Genomic DNA, 23,013 nt, shown 5'->3' on the forward strand with positions numbered 1-23,013 from the left:
ATACCATCTTTATGAAGGCATAAAACTACGGTATTTGAGAGCACCAAGTGTAACAATGGAGTTTAGTCTCTGCGAGAGGTTTCTCAGTGGGATGATACAAAAACAAAAGCCGCTGCATACAATGCAACAAAAACATTCTCACGTAGTGCCAAACCACGAGACATCGTTTCAGATGAACAACCATATCGCTGCTGTTGAACAGATACTGCGTAAATTGCATGGTCAATAGCCTGATTTATCACATGTACCAGAGCACTGGTACATGCCGCATTGAGTTATGCTACATTGTACAACGTGTTGCTACAAGAGGATGTTATAAGCTATAATTTAGCAATCAGAAAAACAGAAAATATTTTTTTCTTTCGAGAACACAGAAGCAGTGATATTCAGTGTATTTCAGATAGTAATTTCTAACCCAGTTTTCCATGGATACATTACCGTAACTTAACTTATTGTATAAGTACTTAAGACATTGTACTGTACATTTTTTTTTCCAAGCCATCAGCAGGATTGTCATCAACAGGCCCAAACTCATTATTATTGATAATTCTCTATTTAAGAATCACATTCCTCTTAATAAAAGGCAAAAATAAACACAATGCCATCATTAACAACAAATGACATGATCTTGATCTTTCTTTTTTGCTTAATTGAAAAGAAAATATACAAAATAGCAGGTATGCTGATAGGAAGTTTAAAAAATAATAAAACAGTTACTAAACTCAAGACACCCCACTTCTGTGTGTTTTGGTGGTTACGGGTTTTAATTAGATGGCCTTTTGAGAATGCAGAGCCATCTGGGACTGTCTGAGATCACAGGGACAGCAGATGAATAGCAACAGTTTCTACAGGGTTCGTACGCTTTTTTCAGGGTCAAATTCAAGCACTTTTAAGCACTTTCAAGATCCGTTTTAAGCTTTTCCAGCACCCCCCTCCCTCCCCGCCCCCCAAAAGAATGCATGTTTCAATTCGCATCACCTCAGTAAGACCATGTGAAAAGACACCTTAGCTCCCCTTTTGTTCAGACATAGAAAACGCACCACACAAAAATAATGCAAAAGGATTTCACTTAAAAATTAAGATGTGCAAATGTTAACAAATCAACTTGTTAGAGATATTCTTCTCCTGTTGAAAAAAAAAACGAAAAATAAAGAAGTAAGTTAGATAAGATATTGATGCTTCTTTCCTGTGTGCCAAAAAAAATAGGAGACAGATGTTTGTTTGTTTTTTAAGTTATTTCCCAATAAAACTGTTTTATTGCTAACTACATTGCTGTGTGTATTATTGCTGAAGTCCTAAATGATCACCTTTAAAGTGTTTGTGCTAATAACATCAAGTCAGACAGGCATGGAGAACAGCACTGACTGTTTAAGTAGTTTAATGTGTCGGTGGCGATAAACACATTTTGAATGAAAGCCGGGAACTTCTTCTATTCTTTGTGACCATATGGATCACTCATATTACCATTATTTTCGTTTAAACGTCATTGATTGCGTTTACACTGCAATCTGTACATTTTTTTTTGCAGCAACTGTAACGTTCACTAGTAGAACTGACACACAAAACACAAAACGACTACACTACACACTAACTACACAAGACAACACACTAACTTGAGACTCCAAACACGATAAACGTCACAAAATCTCTCACGTATCAAAACTCTCTCTCTCTTTATCGCTCTCTCTCTTCCCTCTCTTCCCAACAACCAAATGCCACATGTTGCCGTATCATTTTTGACTGGTCGACATGGTACATTTTCCCACCAATAGGGAAGGAGTGTTTTCTTTTTCACTCACAAGCAAAGCGTGTTTGCTAGCGCTCTCCTTAGAAAACACAGTTTTTACCGTTTCTTCCGGAGTAAAGCGCCACTGTTGTATTCAGACCCCCCCAAAAAACAAAAACATCGGTTTTACGTGGCCTATCAACACAATTTAAAAACTGGTATACAGTTTGAAGTCCCACGTTCGACCCAAGTTGAAATGGAGACTCTGGGTCCGTCGACCCCAGAGGGTTAATCAGAAAGCCTTAAGTTAGCTAGTTATGTATCGGGCTAATGTTTAAAGCTTTCACTTGAGTAAATTACTCATATTACTGCTAAGTAATGTTGGCTAAGTTCACAGCATATTCCGTAATAGCGCTGCCATACTGCATCACACTCAGTGCATTTCAATCATTTCTCCAGCGAGTTTGATAGCTAGCAAAATAATAATCTTTTTTTTTTTAAAAAATAGCATGTGTAACGTCTGGCGTCGCGTACTGGAAAAATTATTTACTAGGACTCACCTATCATGCGACCAGAGAGCAAACTCCACCATTGTTGTTTTCCATCATTAAAAACATTAAAAGCATTAAAACAGCAACCTACAGGTATGTTAGCGCACTCATCCCCAACGTCCGAGGGAGGGCGGGGTCACATATTAAAACAGACGCAAGGCAGCCCAGGCGGGAAATTTTGCTTTTGCTTTTTGTGACTCATTTTATTTCTCTATCTGATAAGAAAACAATTCAATCAGATAGCTATTTATTGTGAATGAAATACAGTTACATTTTCAAGCACTTTTAAGCACCACATCTGAAATTCAAGCACTTTCCCAACCTTGAAAAGAGGACATTAGAATTCAAGCACTTTCCAGGATTTCAAGCACCTGCACGAACCCTGTTTCTACATCTCACTGTAGACTTTGTTATGCATACCAATGGGCAGCTAACTGCACATTGTGTGTATGATATTCCACAGTTGTCCAGAGTTTCCGTTTCTCACATCAGAAAATTTGTTAACAGGAAAAAAAGGAAGCGGTGATATTTTGGGCTCTCAGGATTTTAAATCCTCAAAAGTTCTTAAAATGTTTTAAAGTTGCATCAAAAACCCTTTTAAAGAGAGTATTTAATTATAATGCAGCTAATGCCAACTGTGGTTTCACTGATGGTGGCGTCTTTGCTTTAACAAAAATGTTAAAATTTCAAGCTTTTATTAAATATTTTTAAACAATACAAGTGAGATACAGCAACACTAACCCAACTTATAAAGCAACTCAATCTCTTGTCAATAAAGCCCTACTCCACCAGGGTCACTGGCCTCTGCTGACAGGTTTGTGAAATTACTGCAGCTTTTCTTGAGTTCTTGTCATAAATAGAGGCAATAACAGATCACTGATATCCTGAAGGCTGAGCCATCAAATTCCAGCATTCTTCACTCATTAGTGTTTGAACTTTTCTCTGAAAACTCGCTTTTTCTTGCTCTTCGGTGACACTTTAACTGTGGAACGAGTCGATTTGTGCTTCAAAAGTCAAAACTCAATCGACGCTGCTTGGTCCATTTAAGTAATAGCGATGTTTTATGTATACACAAGTGCAAGTCAAGGTGCATACATGTCCATAGGTCTCCACAAACAAACTGGACCATGGCTCTAATTCACTCTCAGCAGCTGGAGAGAAAAGCTTTACCACTTAGGGAAAAGGCTGCCTAATCAAAAGCAGATGGACCTCCTATATCTCCGACTGCCTAAATGAAAACAGACAGAACTGATTAACCTAACATATGACCTTTCAATGTCATCAGTATTCACTACTTCACTCAGTAGCACTCACATACTTTGAAGTAAAAAACAACAAACCACACAAGGAATGGATAAAAAAAGGAGGGGGGCACGTGGTAGAGCAGGCCATTTTTAGCCCCTGTGTCTGTTTCCACTTTTCCAAATGCAGGGGTGCCCTGTAAAACATTGGTGTAAATGGTTTATAATGCCACCAGTGGACTCTGAAATGGTAGACCTGGTTTCAATCAGCAGTCAAATTGCTCCTACATTACCCTTGCAGACAGAGTAGTAAATCATTCTTTGCCTCTATGCTGCTGACGTTAAGGAACAGGCATTGTTAAAAATCCACCATGCGTGCTACTAAGAGCACCCTGTCTCTATGTGGGGATGGGATGCTAAAAAGGACAATAGCTGCTGCTTGCGGCATCCCCATAGATGCAACGGCAACATATCCTGATCCCCTAGGCGGAAAAATCAGCACACCTCAGATGTGCATGTGAATCTGAAGCCTTATACCTACAGTCACTGCCCTGATTTGCAGCCCTGATTGTAAACTTTAGCTTACAGACAAACAAATTCTTTGCCAGAAACACATCACAACCAGTTTGAACCAGTTTGAGGGGTTAAAAAAAGAGTTTTGGTTTTTCTGTGCCAACGCCCTGACAGTGGACCAGTGAGGCATCTCAGAACAGTTATAATCCCCTATAAACCTGAGAAATGCTGATCCCGCCCACCACAGACCAGCGCACTATGGGCAAAACCTCTCATTAGAACTTCAGGGCCCTGAAATTACCAAGATTTTACCCATACTGAAAGCATGAGAAAGCATCGGCGGGGAGAGGGCTGTGCCGAGTGGTTTTTCAGTGTGTGGCCACAGAGGAGCTGGAGATCCTTAACAGTGCCATTCAGCCCAGCCCCTGCCAGGGAGTACCGGCATATGAGGGAGCTGAGGCAGATGCTCTGGCTACTAGCCCCAAACCAGGCCTGCTAGGAAATACCCTACACAAGAATACACAAATCACCACAGAGGCCAAAGATGTACTGAGGCCAACAAACACAACAAATCAACAACATAAAAAAGAAAGTAAATCCTTTAGAAAAACCTCATTTTTCACTCAAATATTTTAAAAGCAGGTTAGAGTATCGTTACTTTTATTGTGTGTGTGTGTGTGTGTGTGTCCTTGCTAAATTAATTGTAACATCTTTCCACATTTAAAGGAATACCAAAAACCTGAAACTATCATGTTGATAATACAGGCCTGCTTTAGATGTATAGAAATGCTTTAATAAAATAACTTATTTGATGTGATTTATTTGTAAAATCACGTTTTTTGTTTTTTTCCTGGCTTTGTGTGCGTGTGTGTGTGGAGGAGGGGGTAAATCCAATCACTCCCTTATCTTTTTCAACTTAAATCTTCGCATTTTCCTGTTTTGTGTTGTTTATTTGCTTGTTTTCGATTAATACAAATGCCTGAGTAACACACCCGAGTAAGTGAAATCCAAGGTATTCCAATCTTTAAAAGGAAAGTGGATTTTTCTTCAGACCTGGATGAAACCTCCTTGGGTGGGCACCAAAACTTCCTCTGCAGTATAAACCTAAATTCCCTTGCTAGAAAAGAAAGTGAGTGTCAGCTTAAATCAGCAGCAAACCAGCCGATTCAGATTACCAGCACATCGATCGGTGCATCGCTACCACTGAATGCAAGATGTCCCCCTCATCACAAAAGCCCATTCTCATCAGCAATGCAAGCTTCAAGTTTCTGGATAACACTGTATATTTCCCAGTGGACAAGGATTATCTTCCAAACTAGATGCAATGTCACAAATCCTGTTCTCAGAATTTGGCTTTAAAATGGCTTACTAAAGTGTATCTAAAAACACACACTTAGGCAAGCTGTGCAGGTATATTAATGACTGTCCAAGTATGCAATATTTTGTAAATAAAATTTATATTTATTTATTTATAGATACTTTTATTTTGAAAGCTCAGTTGCTACTAGCCATTTAGCCCTGGCCCTTCCTGTCTAATGTTTTCCCACTGACAGATCGCTGTTGTGGTGGTCCTCAATGTCATCCAGCAACCTTCCACCATCTCTGACTGCATCTGCCAACTGTAGCTCTTGTTCTGCTCTGAAGCTAAACGGTCATTCTAAAGTACAACCTGCAGCAGGTGGGAAACACCTGTTGGTGCTGCTACGCTGAACTTGCTGATGCTGGACAGCAGGACAGAAGTCATTGTTTCTACCTGCAGTTCCAGACAATTGAGATGAGGTCAGTTCAAATGATGTGAGAATGACTGGAGGAGAACCAGCAAAATAATGATCTCTTATCCTTTACATACCTCAAACCCAGTCTAATTCTGTGGGAAACACTGCAGAACACATCTTTGTCTACAGTGCAGTTCAAGCTGACCAAAAGTATCTTAACCAAAGCAGTTTTCTTAGCTGAGGTTTTTTGATCTGTTTAATATCTGCTCTGAAAACTGTCAAATAAAACAATGAATTTTAATCAGCAAAGAAATTAGCTAAGTGCTGATTGACCTCAGTTATAAGAACTACTTAGTTTCAGTGTGCACAATGACGTCACCTCCTAAGGGCCTAGGATATTTTCCTCCACAGGCTCCTGACACACACACACACACACACACACACACACACACACACACACACAAAATTCAAAACAAAACAAGCAAGCAATCGTGGGCCAGACTATAATCCTGCGGCAATCACAGTCAAATAAGTCACGTCTTTTCGTGAAGTATTATTTGGGGGGGGGGTTAAATTAAGCCTAATGGCTTGTGGGAATGTGTCAGCATTCAAACAAACAAACACCATGGTCAAAAATACAAACACACTTCACTGAAAGCATTAAAAAGATATAGATTCATTCTGCAAAAGCTTTCACAGCTCGCAAAAAAATAGAGTAAACAGGAAAATGAGCCAAGATAAACACAGCAAAAAAGCTCTAACTTTCTTACAATCCATCTAATGCAATTTGAAGAAAACCTTAACGATCTGTCAACACACGCTTAATTGATAACATGTCTGTCCACCAGAATAATTCAGAAACATGGAGCCAAACAGAAGCACCTGCTTTGGGAAAGCAATGACATCCAAGTTTGACAAATCTGTATGTTTGCTGGTAAAATCATCTATATGCATAAGCCACACACCATCTATAGGACAGCTCAGTGCAACTGTGGAATAGAAATACACCGTGTCACTTTTTTTTCAGCTGGCAGGATCTGAAGGTTAGAAACCCAAACATGCAGCAGGGCCCAGGATTTGGTTGCAGAGAGCCTCTGATGCAATTCCAAGAAACTAACTCACCCTGTATCATCCTGTTACAGTGTGGCTCATGGTTAGCTCTCCACATTGTGTCTGTGACAGCTTTAAACGGATTCGTGTATTGATAAAGCACGGCCATGAGCCCACTTCAGCATATAACCAACCATGCAAAATTGCTTCCAATCCTTTCTTTAAATAAGCCCAACAGGGCGAGGGATTGATGCAATGCTGAGGAATCTTTCTGTATATCCACCCAGTGAAAAACCAATTCACGTCTGTTCACGATTTGAACTGGCCTCTAGGTTATCAGATGATCTGGCGCACCTGCAAACTGTAAACGCTGTCATAAAAATTGCTCCACAATTAAAGTCTCTCATGAAGGGCTGGTGATGAAATCTATTCTTTTTCTTGGCAGAGCTGCAAGGAGCAGTTTCTTGACATGAAACCTTCCTCTGCAGCCAGTGCTGCAGCAAGTGTGAGGGATGAGACACACATGACAGGAGCCTCTGCAACTGATGGGCATACAAGGACTCACCGACCTGTCTCTGATAATGATAAATAAAGACAGAGCAAAGATTTCATATGCCTGAGGGGGGTGAGGACTCGCCGACGTGCCCGCGCACTCATGCACGCTCGCACGAAGTGAAAAAGCCAGGTCTGGAGACAGCTAGGACCTCCGGGCAAATCGTTCTTTAATGTAATGATCAAAATGGGATCAAAATCACCGCATCGCAATTACACACCCTGCGAAAAAAGGGAAGGAAGGAAGAAAGAAAAACAGGGTGACGACGGGCTCGCACCCCAAAGACCACCACTGCTCCCCCCGTTTATTCTTTCATTAGTGATTGTCGACAGATTTTCAGCATGGTTAAAGATTTCGGCCCTGCGAAGACTCCTGCTCACTGAAAAGTGCATGCAATCCATGAAATGCGCTGGTTTGCGCTTGCAAAAAAAGAAAAGAAAAAACTGAGATTAATATTCTACCTCATCTTTTCCCTTTTACCTACAATTGAGTGGATAGCTTTCTTTATGAACTAAGAGGCTGGCTATTTCTTGGACTGTCTCTCAAGCGGATCACATATTAGTCGGCACTGAGGTAAAAGTTGCTGTTAGCTATACATTTAGAGATAGCATGCATAAAACAGCAACAAACTGTGTGCGTGGCTGTCTGAGGTTAGTCGGAGACCCATTTTTCCCCCAGACGGACCGACAGCAGTTCACGTTGTCCACCTTTAATGTCATTTTTTCTAAGTGTTTCCACTTTTAACAAACAAATTCGTGAGCGTTTGGCCAATAAAAAAAATCCGCAAGTTATGCAACTTAACGGCACCGCTAAAAGCCGCGTCTCAAGTTCAATGGGGGACATTTAGAAAGAGATAACGGTGCACTTACTGAATCTCCTCTTTGTCACCGCCGTTGGCATTTCTCTCCGTCTCTCCACCACAACGTTTAGTCCCGGTTTGAGTTTGTAGCGAGCACAACAATCCACTTCATGTAATTAACAGCCACAAAACGGGAGTTAGAACCAGCCCAAGGAGTAAAAGAAGAGAAGGAGGGGGAAAAAGATACGAGTCCAGTGCGAGAGGAACACGAGGTCCTATCCCGGTCAGCCGACCGGGGTCGTGGATACTGGATCTATTCGTGGCAGCTCCTGCGTCTCGCCGCTAACGGGTTAACGTCAGCTTTAAGTGTTCAGTGTCGCTGCATGCATGTGAGAAAAAAACCAAGACGATAAGAAATGAGACTTCTTCTCTTTTGAGTGAATTTTCTTCTCTGGCAAGTTAATTAGTAAGCACAAGTCTGCGCACAGTCTCCCCCCCACAGAAGGAGCTGTGGAAGGTAGGGAGTTGTTACGTCTCTCCCTTCACAGTCACGCTTCTTTCTGCCTCTGTGGAGAAAACACATACAGGTCGGTCAGCAGGATTTTCGGATTCACTCGGCTGCACTCGCTTCTGTGTCCATTCATTTCTGCTCCTGAAGTCCTGTAGCCTCTGAAGGCACGCACTAGACACAGAGGGCTCTCAAAACAGTCATTTTGATTTCTCTATTTACACTATAAGCAACTGCTATGGAAGAAAAGGCAATTTTCTGCAACGATACGTGAATTTGGAAGTTAATTATGGTTCAGGAGGCAAACACAGAGTTCTTACATTAAACTGTCTACTAACTGCTGCAACGAGCAAAGTCGTGAATTACCACCGAGAATAGAAAAATTACTATTAAGTACTGCCATACTCTTCAGGTAATAAAATGCATCTGCATCCTCACACCTCATCCTTGATCACACCTTGTGAAGGCTTTGTACAAAGGTACAATATATATATGAATATAATTTATAAGTGCTAAGCAACTTTGTAGCTCTTTCACCACTAGCTGAAATTGTGTTTTTTTTTTAAAAGACAACCTTGGGAGATGGTGGCAAGAAAAATTCCCCACTGTGCAGTGACACCCAAGCATGTTAACAAGTTTTCTTTGATAACAAATACTGCACTGATTTTAAAGCAATCCACATTTATTTTTAAGAAAGATTTGCAGACTGACTTTGTGCTCTGCAATAATTTTTATTTCTGATGGTGATCACTTTAAATCTGGGCTTGGAATCCAGTTTAATTGTAACCCACTGGCAATCAAGGATAGTTTTTGGGAGCAACAAAATTCATGGGGACAGAGAATGGGCTCTGCTTACATTGCAGCCTGGCTGTTAGTGCATGAGCACTCAAGCGACACAGCTGAACGTGCAGGTCATGGATACTGTGACCCCCAGTAATGAGGACCTGAATATCTTCAGGGTTCTGACAACCCATCTACTCCGCCTTCTAACCTTACCATGATCAATCGTTTGCTTGGCAGAACCCCTGCTGTACTGCAGCTCCAAGCTATCTGCCACACCTTCCTAATAACTGGTGCAAATGACGTTTACACAAGGTTTTACCCTGCCATAAATGTCTCTTGCAATTGGGCAATCAAGCAGGTCCTCAGTTCACCACACACACACACACAGAGGCTCACGTATATATTCACCTCTACTTCAACAAAATGACTTGCTACGTGACCTCTGAGTGATTGAAAGGGAATTCTGTTCCTTTTGGCTGACAAATGATAATCACGGTCTAATGCATTGTTCCAGGAATAGAATCTTGTTGCACAAATAAGAGGCTGAGCCAGCTTTATTACACTCTAAAGGAGGCCATTGTTTTGACACAACAACCTTCAGTATGTAGGTGCCACAGAGAGAAAGTGGTGCATGTGTCCAATAACGCCATTACATATCTCTGGTGGCCAAAACCAGGCCTGTTTTTCAGTTTTAGACATCTCTCGTGGACAGTGTTAGAGACCTATAAACAATCTTTGTTTGTCAAGGTCAAAGAACATGTCTAGTGGTGTGTGTGTGTGTGTTTGTTTTTTCAGCAGTACTGCTAAAGAGTTCTAAAAGGGCAACTATACTTTGTCCTTCCAAACATTTGCTTAGCAGTACAATTTTGTACTGTGATGCTCTTACCATATAAATACATTTGAACTCAAACAGGTTTGCAAAAGAAATATTCTGAATACCAAAGTAGAATATCTTCCATTTTTTGCACATAAATGTTATAATTATTAAGGGCTAATATACATCACAGAACCTTAAAACCATTTTTTTCAGTCAATTGAACAATTACTTTCATCATAGTACTGGAACGAACTCCCCGTCTAAAGTACTTCCTCTTCATAATTATTGCTGTGATTTGAAGTTGATTGGTGGCTAAATTAGTGCAAATCAAAAAGTGTCTGAGGTACCATATCAGCCTTAAACCACAACACTGCTAGAAGGAAGATTCATACAGTACATGGATCCTTTTATCAGTTGTTCCTCTTTATTAAATTTTTATTGAACTCTGTGGGGAAATTAGTCAAGAGAAATTACTTGTAAAGAAATTAATTTCTATCTAGAAGACCCTCAGCTGGCACTTGATGGTTTTGAGGCTGACTTAATACTTGTACAAAAATAGAATATGGACTATGACTAAATGTAAACTGAACACACAGATCTCACATAGGACTAATATTAACTTCAGACTTCTAAGAAGAAATAGTGTTATTACCTCTTTTGGGATGTTAATTTACTCATGCTGTGGATTTTTTAAGTGACTAAAACAAATGCATTCTGTGTAGATTAGAGAGGTTTTATTTATCCCAGAAGCAAATGGGAAATTCTCTGATTTGATATTAAAAATGGGTTTTCTTTAAGTAACAACATTGTCAGTCAAGACACTGACAATAAAAAGAGGCTGGCTTCTGCTGGAGAATTATCTAAAGTATTTCTCAAGATTCACTATGAACTACTTCAAGCGACACTGAAGTTCTTTGAGTGGCCTTCACTGTTCCTTTACTTGAGAATCACTGATGTGGGTAGAGCTTATGCGTGTTGTATGCACAAGGAGTTGCACAGTGGGTAAAAAATTTCCATATGAAGGGTTAAAAATAATATTAAAAAGATTTCTGCATCAGGTTTTGGTACTTTTACCCAGAAATGTTTACTGATGGGACTGATCAGAGGCGTTATTGTGACACAGCCAAACACATCATCATCAAAAAAACCCCCAGTCCTAACATCTTAATGTCATTCAGACTCTGCATGCGTATACTTGTCCATACGAGAGTCTGCTTAACTTCTCTGCTCTATTTTCTTATCTATGTTGCAATTAGAATTAAATTGCCTTTTTATGATAAAATATAGATGCTAATTATTTCAAAATTCATAGAGAAAATTGTTCCCCGTAAGAGACTGTTACATTATTACCACAATCCCTCCAGGAAAGTCTGTGATTCATATGATCTGATTTGGTTCTGACCTGGTTCATAAAAGTTCTCAGTTAAAAATTCTTAAAATGACATCGACATCTCCCCGCACTTGTTTGGATGTTTCCATAATAATAAAATTAATATTTGACTCCTGATACTAATTGTTTCAATACATGGTGGAAAGACCATTTTCGAAATATTTCCAATGCAGGCATCATTTTTGCATCCTACGCTTGTTTATTGGAACTGGATGTAGTACAATACGTGTCTGTTTAACATATTATATGTATTGCTGCAGCTGACACAGCTTAATGAAAACATGTTTTGGATAAGAGCTGATAAATAATGATAGAAAGACCTAACGCGAACTCCATATAGCAGGATACTTTTATCTTATAACTGTTGTACAATTAACGCAGGATTCAATGAGGCAGGAAAACAGTTAATGGAAGTTAATGATGAGAACACACAGAGTTCTTGTATCATTAACCAACATGCAGTCAAACATGTTAATGATTGTGTTTACTATCCCTGCAGTCAGAGAGAATAAAGACCCAAACTTAGATACTTACCTTTGCATCTCATTCAAAAGGAAGAAAATCACACTGTCAGCTACAGCAAGTTGCACAGAGCAGTGCGGAAACTGGTACTGAGAATGTGGTTAAAAGTGGTTTCATTTGCAATTTTAGACAGGAAATGCATGTGTGGCATAAACAAATTAGCAGAAGAAAAGAAAACATTCTATTAGTCAGGATTTTAATGTTGATAATACAATGTGATCCACTAAACAGCATGTAAATGTACACCTCTGAAGCCATGAGAGAGAGCTGTGAATGATTTGAAATACTCCTCTTCTTCAAAGACTGGAACCATAAGAAACACACAGCAGCGTTTTCACAGAAGTTATATTTATAAGGCGAAATGCAGAGAAACGAAGAGGAAGAGACAGTACCGGTAAGAGACAGAGAGTGGTGGGTTGGAATTGGATGAAGGACGCATAAGCTCTCATTGAGTTGGCAACGGTGAAAAGAGCCCTTGGTTATTGAAAAAAGAAGAAATCAAAGGCAGAAAATTCCTGCAGAGGGATGGGGGCAGAGAAACAAGCCTGTCCTCCTCTTCTTTGTTTTTTTTTTCCCTTCCTTTTTTCCCAGTGTGGTTAGAGTAGTTAGCCACTCAGCAATAGAAGAGAGATGCATGGCAGCCAGCAGGTTGGCAAGGCCCTTAAGCATAAGGATCTAAGAAGGAATAGGAGGCGACACAGCACAAATTGTTTTCTATTCTGCAATGTGGAGGATTTTGCTGAGTGTTGAACACTGCTGAAAACAGTGACACTATTTGCCTTTTTGCAGTGCAGCACTTCCTACGGCGGCAAACGTGCCATCTTATATGATGACATAATTACTCATTAAATGTTAAACATCTACAAGACGTGAGCGAAAATGCAACATTCTGCTTGGTGTGAGTCATATGTAGCTTCCACTATACTGACAGTGCACTGACAGTGCATACATATGTAAGGACGCTAGCAGCAAGGTCAGGCGTGCTTCATGACGGCTCAGGAATAGACTGTAGCTTTTTACGGGGGAGGTCATTTCTTTGCAGCCAGCTGTTAGCTGTTACAGATGCGAGTCAGTTGCGATGGATGTGATGGAGAGACATTATTTCTTTGTTACTTCCTGCCATCTCAGTCAGCGTTTTCCCTCCAGCAGATTGGGTTCCACAAACCGGCCCTTGCAGGCCATCGCTGGGGGAATCTGCTGTTTCAACCATCCAGAGCATCCCATCAGACAAATGGATAATAGCTAGTTAATTTTTAATTCCTGAGATGCAAGAGAGACACACTCTTTCACGGCTGGAAGGAGAGCTAATGGGCCCGGATTAGGTATCACGGACGGATATCTGGGAACGGCCCCTTGGGAATGATGTGGGTCTCTCCATTGAACACCATTAAGAGTCCTGAAGTAAGGCAGAAAGCCTCTCAAAGACACACTGTCCAGCTATTGACCTTTTGGCAGCACAATGGAGGTCCTCGCTGAAGAGATATTGAGTGGATGCTGAGAGTGGTTCATTAAACCATGGTGAGAGTAAAAACATGGCCGCTGATAAGGTCTGTACCCGGTCTAACACAGTCAGACATAGATTTCTGTTTCCCACTAAACAAGTTCCCCGGGCCCACCAAGAGAGCTCAAAATGCAGCATCTGCATGGTCAAACAACAGCCGGTTCATTGTGAGGCGGCAATTGGCTTTCACCGCTGAAAAAACCCTGCTGGGGTCATCAATGTATTCACACAAGACAAATACAGAAGATCAAGACTGTAATAGGTTGTCTGGCTAAGTGCACATCAAGCTGCTCCCTGGACAGATAGATTCAAACACCTAAGCCATGTTTTCTTTGATGACCTAAAATAATTTCCTTGCTTTCAGTAGAATTGGCAGTGATGATTGTTTTTATTGACTTAGATGTTCCATTAGGGGAGGAGATGCTTGGGGTAAATGGCTCCTGACAGCAGCACAGAGCAGGCTGATGATGCCCCATCACTAGACCTCACACTAGGGTTATTAACTGGCCGCCACTGCAGCAGAGCACCAGCGCTTCCCTGACAGTGATGCATACATGGACAAAATCAATGCTGTCCTCATTTTCATCCAGCAGAGCAGGGATGACATTAGATTGCCGAAGATAGGGATGACGGTGTTTTGAGATTAACGACAGCCAACTGAAACTAAATGACAGTGGCACATAGTATTTGTGTTGTACATTCTGCATTGTTTACAGCGACGTTGTTGTTTTTGAAGGGAGCTCAGATTGCTACACTGTTTTATTCAATGACATAAAAGGCTTGAAAACATCTAATTAGGTGAACATTTTACCCGAGGAAATAATGTAATTATATAATTGCTCTTTTTACGGTGATGGAAGGAGAGTGGAAATTGTATCAACAGAAAATCTTCTTAGGCTGCACAAAGTGTTTTTTAAAAATTTGATTCCTGTGCTGCTTACTGTTTTTAATGAATCGATGAGGCAGTTAAAAAAAATGCTTGTCACAGAGCCCAAGGTGAATAAGCTTGTTTTGCCCAAAAAGCAAAAAGATATTCAATTTCCAGTGTTAAAAAACTGAAGCAAGTGGATCTTGTCTTTTTTTGTGATGAATAACAAAACAACACATTGGGGACTTGTACCCATGTCTTAACAACTTCTTTTTCACCACAGCGTTATTCAGGAACCTAAAAAAAACGGAAAAGAAATACGAATTTAAAATACTTTGTAAAAAACTGGTGGTTAAGACCACTGCCATTTCACATCAGCATTTCCGCTGTAAATCAACATGCTGAGTAGAGTGTTTACCACCTCATCCTGTCAGCTGAACTCAACTTGAGAAAACAGACATGCAGGTGCGGCGCAGTGAGTGACAGGTCGCATAGATGTTCACATTGGGAAACATGCGTAGACACACACACAGAAACACACACGTGAACATGCGCCTTGTCAGCATTTCTGAATTCGCACAAACACACAGAGCTCAGTGCTGTCACTCCATGAACACCTGTGTGTGGCATCATTACTGCCTGTGGTACCAGATAGAGCCGTGCTGTCACGCAGGAGTGATTAGAGCCTCCCTTTATAATCTCCCCCCTCTGTCCTTTCTCCACACATCATTACGGTAATACACCAAGCTCTATTACCCCTCAGCATCCTGTCAATGCCCCGCAGCTACTTCCTCCCTCCAGCCTCTGAGGCAGGCCTCAGAGGGGTGATGATGATGGTGGGTTAAGGAAGGACCCAGGGTCCCTGCAGCATGGCAGCTTTAATTTCACGCTTTGTTAATGTCCCCATTGCAAGTGCTTGTCCTGCCCGATGCCCTCCACAGCCCCAACCAGGGCCGCATCCGTCCTGGCTGCCCTCTGGCCGGCTCAAGGACTGCACCCGGGAGAAACGACAGATATTCTTCTTCCCTTTTTTCCTTTTTTTTTTTTTTTGCAGTGCGACTGTCGCCCATTTCTTGAAAATCTCTCCCTCACAACCGCCGCCCTTGCTTATACCTTTATCTTATTCTCTCCCCGTTGTGCACTCTGTCACTGTCTGTTTCACTCTCGACCGCCCCCTCTCCCATTCCCTCCGACCCGCGTCGATTATCTATCTCTCTTCTATTGCGGTCTCTTTCTCGTTCGCTGCCTTCCTCTCTCTGGTAAACAGCTCTTTTTCTCAGCTCAGCCCACTCTCTGCCCATTCACTGTATCTTCCAAGTGTTCTCTCACTTCACCTCAATTGCTTCTCTTCATCTCGCTCCCTCTTTCTGTCCCATTATCTTCTCCTTTAATTCAGATGCACTCTGCTTTCATTTAGGTTTGCTCAGTGTCTCAGTTCAGACGAACACGTCTCATTGCATCCCACCCCCCGCTCCTTCCCTCTGTGTCTCCGTCCTTAAGCCTCCATTTACACACCATACCATCTGTATTTGCTAGGCACTGAGAGGCTGCGAATCATCATTCTGTCAACCTGCTCCTTCTGCATGAGTCGGCAGCCACTTTCAGGCGTCCCTAAAAATGCCACCATAAGCACAAACTTGTTGAACCATAGTTTCAGAGTCAGCTTAAATACTTCACTAAAGGGGTGAAACAAAGGCCTTCAATCTGCTGCTCAAAAACAGTGTCCTTCCCCATCTGTTTCTTTCACTATTATTTTTTACGTTGTTTATCACACTGCCCTACCTTTCTAGTACTAGACTATAACTTCAACATGAATAGATTCTATTAACAGACATTAATAGTGCCACAAAGCCGTCTATAAACATCAGTAATCATACCTGATTTAAATTTAAGCCATCTCCTCTTAACCCTTAAGAGCCCAGACCCATGTTTTACCGTCATAAAAACTATGGGAGAGTCAATTTTGAAACATTAACAGAAACTATCCTCAATGTGTAAAGGGGCGGTGACACCTGTGTCACTGTGGGTTCTTAAGGGTTAAAGGTTGTGTCGTTGTGCAACTCTTTACCAGTTCCAGCTTAGATCTCTCTGGAAGTCGTGTTCTGACTATGTTTGTGTGCACTCTGTGATTTTATTGTGAACCTGAAGCCCCAGCAAGCCGGCGAATAAACATCACCTTTAGTGTCAAAGTGACCTAAATTTCACAAGCGACAGCTGTCTTGAGTATCTAAGAGAGAATATTTGGTACATTTGTTTTTATAGGGTCACTGTTTCAACACATAGGAGGAAATACGGAGGATCTCACATTCACAAGTAGCATTTAGTCATGGCAGATGGTTGCCCCTCCCTGAGCCTGGTTCTGCCGGAGGTTTCTTCCTGTTAAAAGGGAGATTTTCCTTCCCACTATTGCAAAAGTGCTTGCTCATCGGGGGGCCATTGTAATTACCTTGTAGATTAACTTTTAAACTTCGGTAAAAATGGTAATATTGTTATTGGTATTAGTGGCTATTTTTCAGTGGGATTAGTGACACAGGCAAACAATCCATCCATGCATTTTCTTCCACTCATCCAATTCAGGCTCGCAGTCGGGCTCGAGTCTTTCCCAGCTGTCACGCGGTGAGAGGCAGGGTACACCCTGGACAGGTGGCCAATCTGTCACAGGGCATTCACACCTATGGGCAATTTAGAATCACAGTTAACCTAACCCCACTAACTGCATTTGTTTGAAATGTAGGAGGAAGTAAAAGTACCTGGAGAACCCAAGCAGACAACCATGCAAACTCTACACAGAAAGGCCCAGACTGGATACAAACCCATGACCTTCTTACTGCCAGGACACAGTGCTCACAGTGTGCCGTTCCATCCATTAGTGCTGCTGAAAAGAAACCCCCAGGTTAACTGGACTTATTTGGCAAAGAAAAAAGGAAAATAAAAGTAAAACTGTTAACCAAAGAACCCACTGAACACAACAGCAAATTGAAGATCAATTTCAGAAGACAGCAAGAGACAGGTGGGCCTCTTATTGATTGTTATTTTCTGTACTTTTGTTTTTTCCCACTTTCTTTTGTATCTGTTCCCTTATTAGTAGAGCATCTCTACCAGATATGCAGGTAGCGCAAAAAGAGTGAATAATGAAATGAAGGCTCCTTGAAAAGAAAGCGGTTAAAAAAAAAAAGCTCTTTTTGTAAAGAGGTGTCTTGTTTCCCAGACAAGAGGGAAGAGGTAACAGAACCTCTTTGTGGGTGAAGTCATGGGGTCTCCTGTGGGAGGGCATTGATCGGAGGTGAAGCACTGAGGAAAAAGGGAGCACCTATCAGATTCTACCCACACATAGAAATACACACTTGCTCCACACATACACACTCACACGTATCCATTATACACACACTTGTATTGGCATAAAAGTCAAGCTGCAAACTTTTTCTTGCGCTGAACACCCCTTTTACACACACACACATATACACAGCACCAGAGCTAGACACCAATACTTATCAGTGTCAGACAAAAATCTATTCATTAGACTTTAAGAAGAATATTTTTTAACCACAGGCTACACTTGAACAAACACACCTAATGCTACAAATTAGCAACAAGTTGCAACAATTTTTGATTATTGTCGATTTCCAAATTGTCCTGCCACACAATAGCGCACAGTTTTAGCTTGTGTTAATGGTTTGGCAGAAGCAGTTGAGCAATTAACACCACAATGATTGTTTGTCTCTAAATTTGACTTCCCTCCCTAAGCTTAATCATGAAAAATGGAATGACACTGGCCCACAGAACGAAAGCCATAGTTAGTGTTGAGTTCTTTCTAAGCTGCTTGTTGCTAGGTAACCGGGATTTATCAGCCCCTTCTACTATTTTTTATTGTAGTTTTTTTTTTTTTTTTTTTTTTTTTTTATTGCATGTCTTAAGTTGCTACATCCTACAATTGCTACAAGGCCTGTTTCACATTTGGAATATTGTCTTTTGTAGTTATTGTAACACATGCCAGATAGAGCCTAATACCTCAGGCTATGGTGCTGTGACACAGCAATACTTAATCTTGCATTATACTTGTCTTAGATGATACTCTGCATGACTGTCTTCATGTCTGTGTGTGTTTGCCTGCATGTGTGTGCACTGTAGACAGACTCCAATCCCTCACGTGAAACAGCAGGCAGTTTTTATCTCTGCAACGCTGTGGAAAATAATATCATTTTTGCAGAGCATTACAACATCAACATCCTCACTGAGTTTATCAGTTTTCTACTATTTATATTGATACACCCACCCTGCAGCTAAGATATATGGCAGCATGAAGTATGGCCTTGTCCACAGTGAGAAGGTACTGAACGCTATTTTGTGATGAGATGGGGACCGGGCCAAGGTGACCCTTCAGTAATATATGGGCTGCGGCTGCCAAGGCCTCCCAGGAAGGTATTTGTCATCAGTGTCCCCCAAGTGTAAGGTTACCAGCAAATCAGGTTATCAGTCTAGTGTTTTTGGCAGGAATGGCACAAAAACACAGATTATCTTTTCAATATGGCTCAGTACAGCAAAAAATAGACACAGATACTGACACACACACAAACAGCAACAAAACACACACACAAACTATTTAAGGAAGCTCTACTGGTGTACACTATCTTCACTCTCCAACCTCTAACCCTCAAACTCAGTGCCAGGCCTTAACCTTTACCTTAATAAGCAAGCTAGTACAATACCTTCAACAGCAATTACTTGATTGCATTAAGTATTGCTGGTTTAATCTGATCTCTACAGTAATAAACTTTAACTGAAGAAAAGTAAGACAGAGCAATGTTTAAAACTAGAAAATCAACATTAGAGGAAAGTATGTGCACTTCACTTTAACAATAGTGTCCAAGTTCAACATCTGGACTTTAAAAACAACTGGGAGAACAGTCAATCCCTCCTACTTAATACATTGTTACTGTCCTTCCTGGAAGGCATCGATCATTGGTATGCTTCGTTTATCTCTCTCTACAGCCTGGGGCAAACAGCCACAAAGGATAATCACACCAAGAAAGAACTGTGCTTTCATAACTCGGAATATGAAAAATATTTATTGAATAATGAATATGTCTGCCAGTGAGGGTGTCGGCCCCGCACCTCCTTGTTGCTATAAAAGTGAGACTGCCACTCCAAAGAGCATGAACTCTCCTCCACATCAGCAGCAGAGCGTGTAGGCGGGAAAGGGGGGTGACAAATGTGGAGCGTTATGTGAGAGGAGGCAGGAAGCTACACAACATGTCAGGATACAGATGCTTGCATCTCCCTCACATCTCCCCTACTGATGTGTTTCAACCCACAGCTTTAATTGTGTTTGCCTTGAAAATAACTGTCTCGCTGGCTGCCAAAGTGGTGGCAGAGCAGGGGTTAATGCAGCGGTCAGGCGCCTCTACAGTAAGTGGCGTATGGAACTGCATGGGATTGTGCAAATATTAAGTTACGTATCTGCTGTATATAGGTATACCATGAGGTCAGTATCGCGTGCTGCAGCTATTATAGAAGGCCAGAGTCTGTGTTGGGAAATGTCCTAAAAAGTTTTGAGTTTAAAAAACAAAATCAGATTAATGCTTTCTGGAGTATTAGGGCCACATTAATAAAAAACAACAACAACAATAAGAAATAGAATCATTTTTCCATTGTTGTTCATTAAGTTTAATATGCATTTTGCTATTTTGAGAATAAGGTTGAAATGTGCAGATTAAAGTTGTTGTTTTAACACAATGAAAAAAAAAATCTTTTGTTTGTTTCTTAGTCTGTCTGTCTGTTTGTTAGCAGTCTAGCCTCCACAGTTTTGAACATATAATTTTCAATTTTTTGTGATGGTTGATACCAACAACAGCTCTGATTTAATTTATTGCAAAATTGGGTCAAGATCAAAGGTCAAGGTCACACAAATGTGAAGGTCTGTAAAAACTTTATATTACCAACATTTAAAAAAATGAAAAGGTTTGGATTGTCTTCAAACTTCACAATACAAACCAACAAATACAAACAAAACAACATACTAGGCCTTGGGGTAGGTCCCCAGGCCTAGTATGTACCTTGACCTTTATTGTTAAAACTGAGCTTGAAAAAAAAATCACTTTATTTTTTCAATTTTCATTTTTTTCAGTGTGCCCTATGGCATAACAGGCTGACGTCACATGGTAATAAACACATAGGAAACATCAAAGTTTTAGTATAGCCCTTGTCCTCATGGCCTATGAGTGCTCTTGTTTCTTAATGTGGCCCTAATACTTTGGTGTACTTTTCTCATGTGCTGAGCTTTGGAAAAAAAGGCAGTGTCTTTTTAAATCTAAATTTAACCACCTATACCTTGGACAAGAAGCAGTGGACAGCCTGGTGAGTGAAGACAGAAAGTCTGTGCTGGCCTTTGTCTCTCTAAGGATGTAAGCTGGACCAACCTAAGTAGAGAAATAAGCCCTTTTGCAAGCAAGAGCATGACCCATAGCCAGCTAGGTGACAGAACTAAAAAAAGACAAAAGCTGTCAAGAGGCTTTGTGATGAGCAGCTGACCATACAATCAACAGATGGCTCAGTGTGCCAGGCTGTCTAAGCAGGTTATTAGCAGGCCAGGCATGTGTGTTTTCATGTTTGCTTTTGTGTCTCTTAAGGTCATGGGCATCAATGGGCATGCCTGCTTTTTGGGACTTATTTATTTATTACAGTTTCATGCTGCTCTCCAGTTTATGGATGAAAAACAGGTCTGTAAGCACAAGAAAGAAATGTTTTCCTTCAAAAGTGTCAGACTTTTAATGAAATATGCACTAAACTGCATAGGAGCAACAAAATATTTTCTTGTTATGCTAGCGTATAGCAAAGCTGTTGCTTTATTACTGCAGACATATAACCTGTTTGTATTCAATGCATAAAATTCAAGTCTAATAAGTCCCAGCATAGCTGCTAAAAGTGCACTCCAAAAATAATAGAAATCACAGGGCCATTAGAGCAAATCAAAGGCAGCAGAGATTGCCGTTCACTTCAGCTGACTAGCTCAATCACCACCTCACAACAAACCAGACCGGCTGAAGATATGAGGGGTAATATCATCCAGTAAGTGGGACACAGCTCTGGAGTCATGGAATACATCTAAGCGGATTGAGGAGATCCTATTAAACACAGCTTCGTGACACCTGCTCCTCTCGGCTTTGACCAGCAGTCTACCGGCTCTTCTGACCTGTATCTTCATCACACGAGTTCGAATCACTTCTTTGTGGATCTCCGCTCAAGAGGCAGCCAAAGGAAGGTGCTAAAGGAGCACGGAAGAGCCGAAGCCAGTATTTCATGAGGAGCATCAGTCTGCACTTTTGTGATCCTACATCAGAGCCTTTCTGTCTCAGCTTCTGTATGATGAAATTGAAAAACGTAATGGGGTAATGTAAAGCCCTTTTGAAATGGTTCTTTATACAACTGAGCTGAAATGGCTCTAAACAGAGAAAAAGAAAAAGGAAAAAACAACCTTTGAAATGCATGAAATTGTCCAAATGCAGCAGAGGGAAAAAAAGCCCTGAATCTGTTTGCTTTTTTTTTTCTTGGGTGGGGTGTTCTGAAGTAATTGTTCTTTAATTTTAACAGTTCCATCAAGACCAACTTTCCTCACTAAAAAAAAACTCTTATCAGTGCATACTTGAATTTGCTTGAATAAAAAAAGGTTTTCTAGGCTTTAAATTGACATTAATTGAAGGTTCTTGTACTAGCATGAGCTGATTTGAAAGATCATTAACTGCTCTGACTTATAAGCTTAGTTAATATTAGCTAAAACCCTCATTTGCCCAGCATTTGTTTGCATTTGCCAGCTCGTTTACTGCAGAGTAATAGTTTAAAATTTCGATGTTTTAGCACTCCTTTTGCCATTCTTTTATCTCTGTTAGCCAACCATTCTCCCACAGGGCACGTGCAGGAGCTCTGCACACATAATCATAACAAGCTCTGTTTATTCTACAAACACTATTATGAAAATGGTCTCGCAATAGGCTATACCCAAGATGGTTGAAGATGCACAAATAAATGGTCTAAGATGGGTTAAGGACAGGATGAAGTGACTCGGAACAAATATGGATGGTGGGCTCAATGTCATCAATGCCTCTTGTAATTGAGCCGATGACATATTGATCTCTGGGTTAATGAAGATAAACTGCACAAGAGATAGGGTGCTTAAATACACCATGGTTAATTCCTGTGAATCGTACCATGAATCTTAAAACCTTTCATGTTCACTGCATGAATGAGAAGTCTAAAAAAGATACATGTTTTTGTGTCTGAGGGGGAAACCTCAATTAAGAACTGTCTTTGTGATTATGTTTTTAACTCCGTGGTTGATGGGTTGGCCCAATTGACCATTTTCTAAGCACCACAAAGTTTCCCAATCTAGCTTTAAGTGTGTTCATATGTAAGGTGTGGTGTTAGCAGCATGTCGCAAACATGAACATGAACAGTTTACAAAGAAGAGTCGCTTGAAGCAACA

The 23,013-nt window shown here is 40.8% G+C and overlaps 1 protein-coding gene across 4 annotated transcripts in view; it reads right to left on the bottom strand.

Moving 5' to 3' along the window:
* The window catches only part of LOC116313396 (receptor-type tyrosine-protein phosphatase F), a 160,155-nt gene extending 151,449 nt beyond the window's left edge, over window positions 1-8,706 (bottom strand). For 3 of the 4 annotated variants that reach the window (XM_039602222.1, XM_039602224.1, XM_039602223.1), the window contains exon 1: window positions 8,219-8,705. The gene's annotated coding sequence lies outside the window, so the exon portion shown is untranslated. Of the gene's footprint in view, window positions 1-8,218 lie in introns of all 4 variants that reach the window. The other variant, XM_039602216.1, reaches the window with a different exon arrangement.
* Window positions 8,707-23,013: the final 14,307 nt, after the last annotated feature.

This window comes from Oreochromis aureus, linkage group 18, assembly GCF_013358895.1.
Source record: "Oreochromis aureus strain Israel breed Guangdong linkage group 18, ZZ_aureus, whole genome shotgun sequence".
Lineage (NCBI taxonomy): Eukaryota > Metazoa > Chordata > Actinopteri > Cichliformes > Cichlidae > Oreochromis > Oreochromis aureus.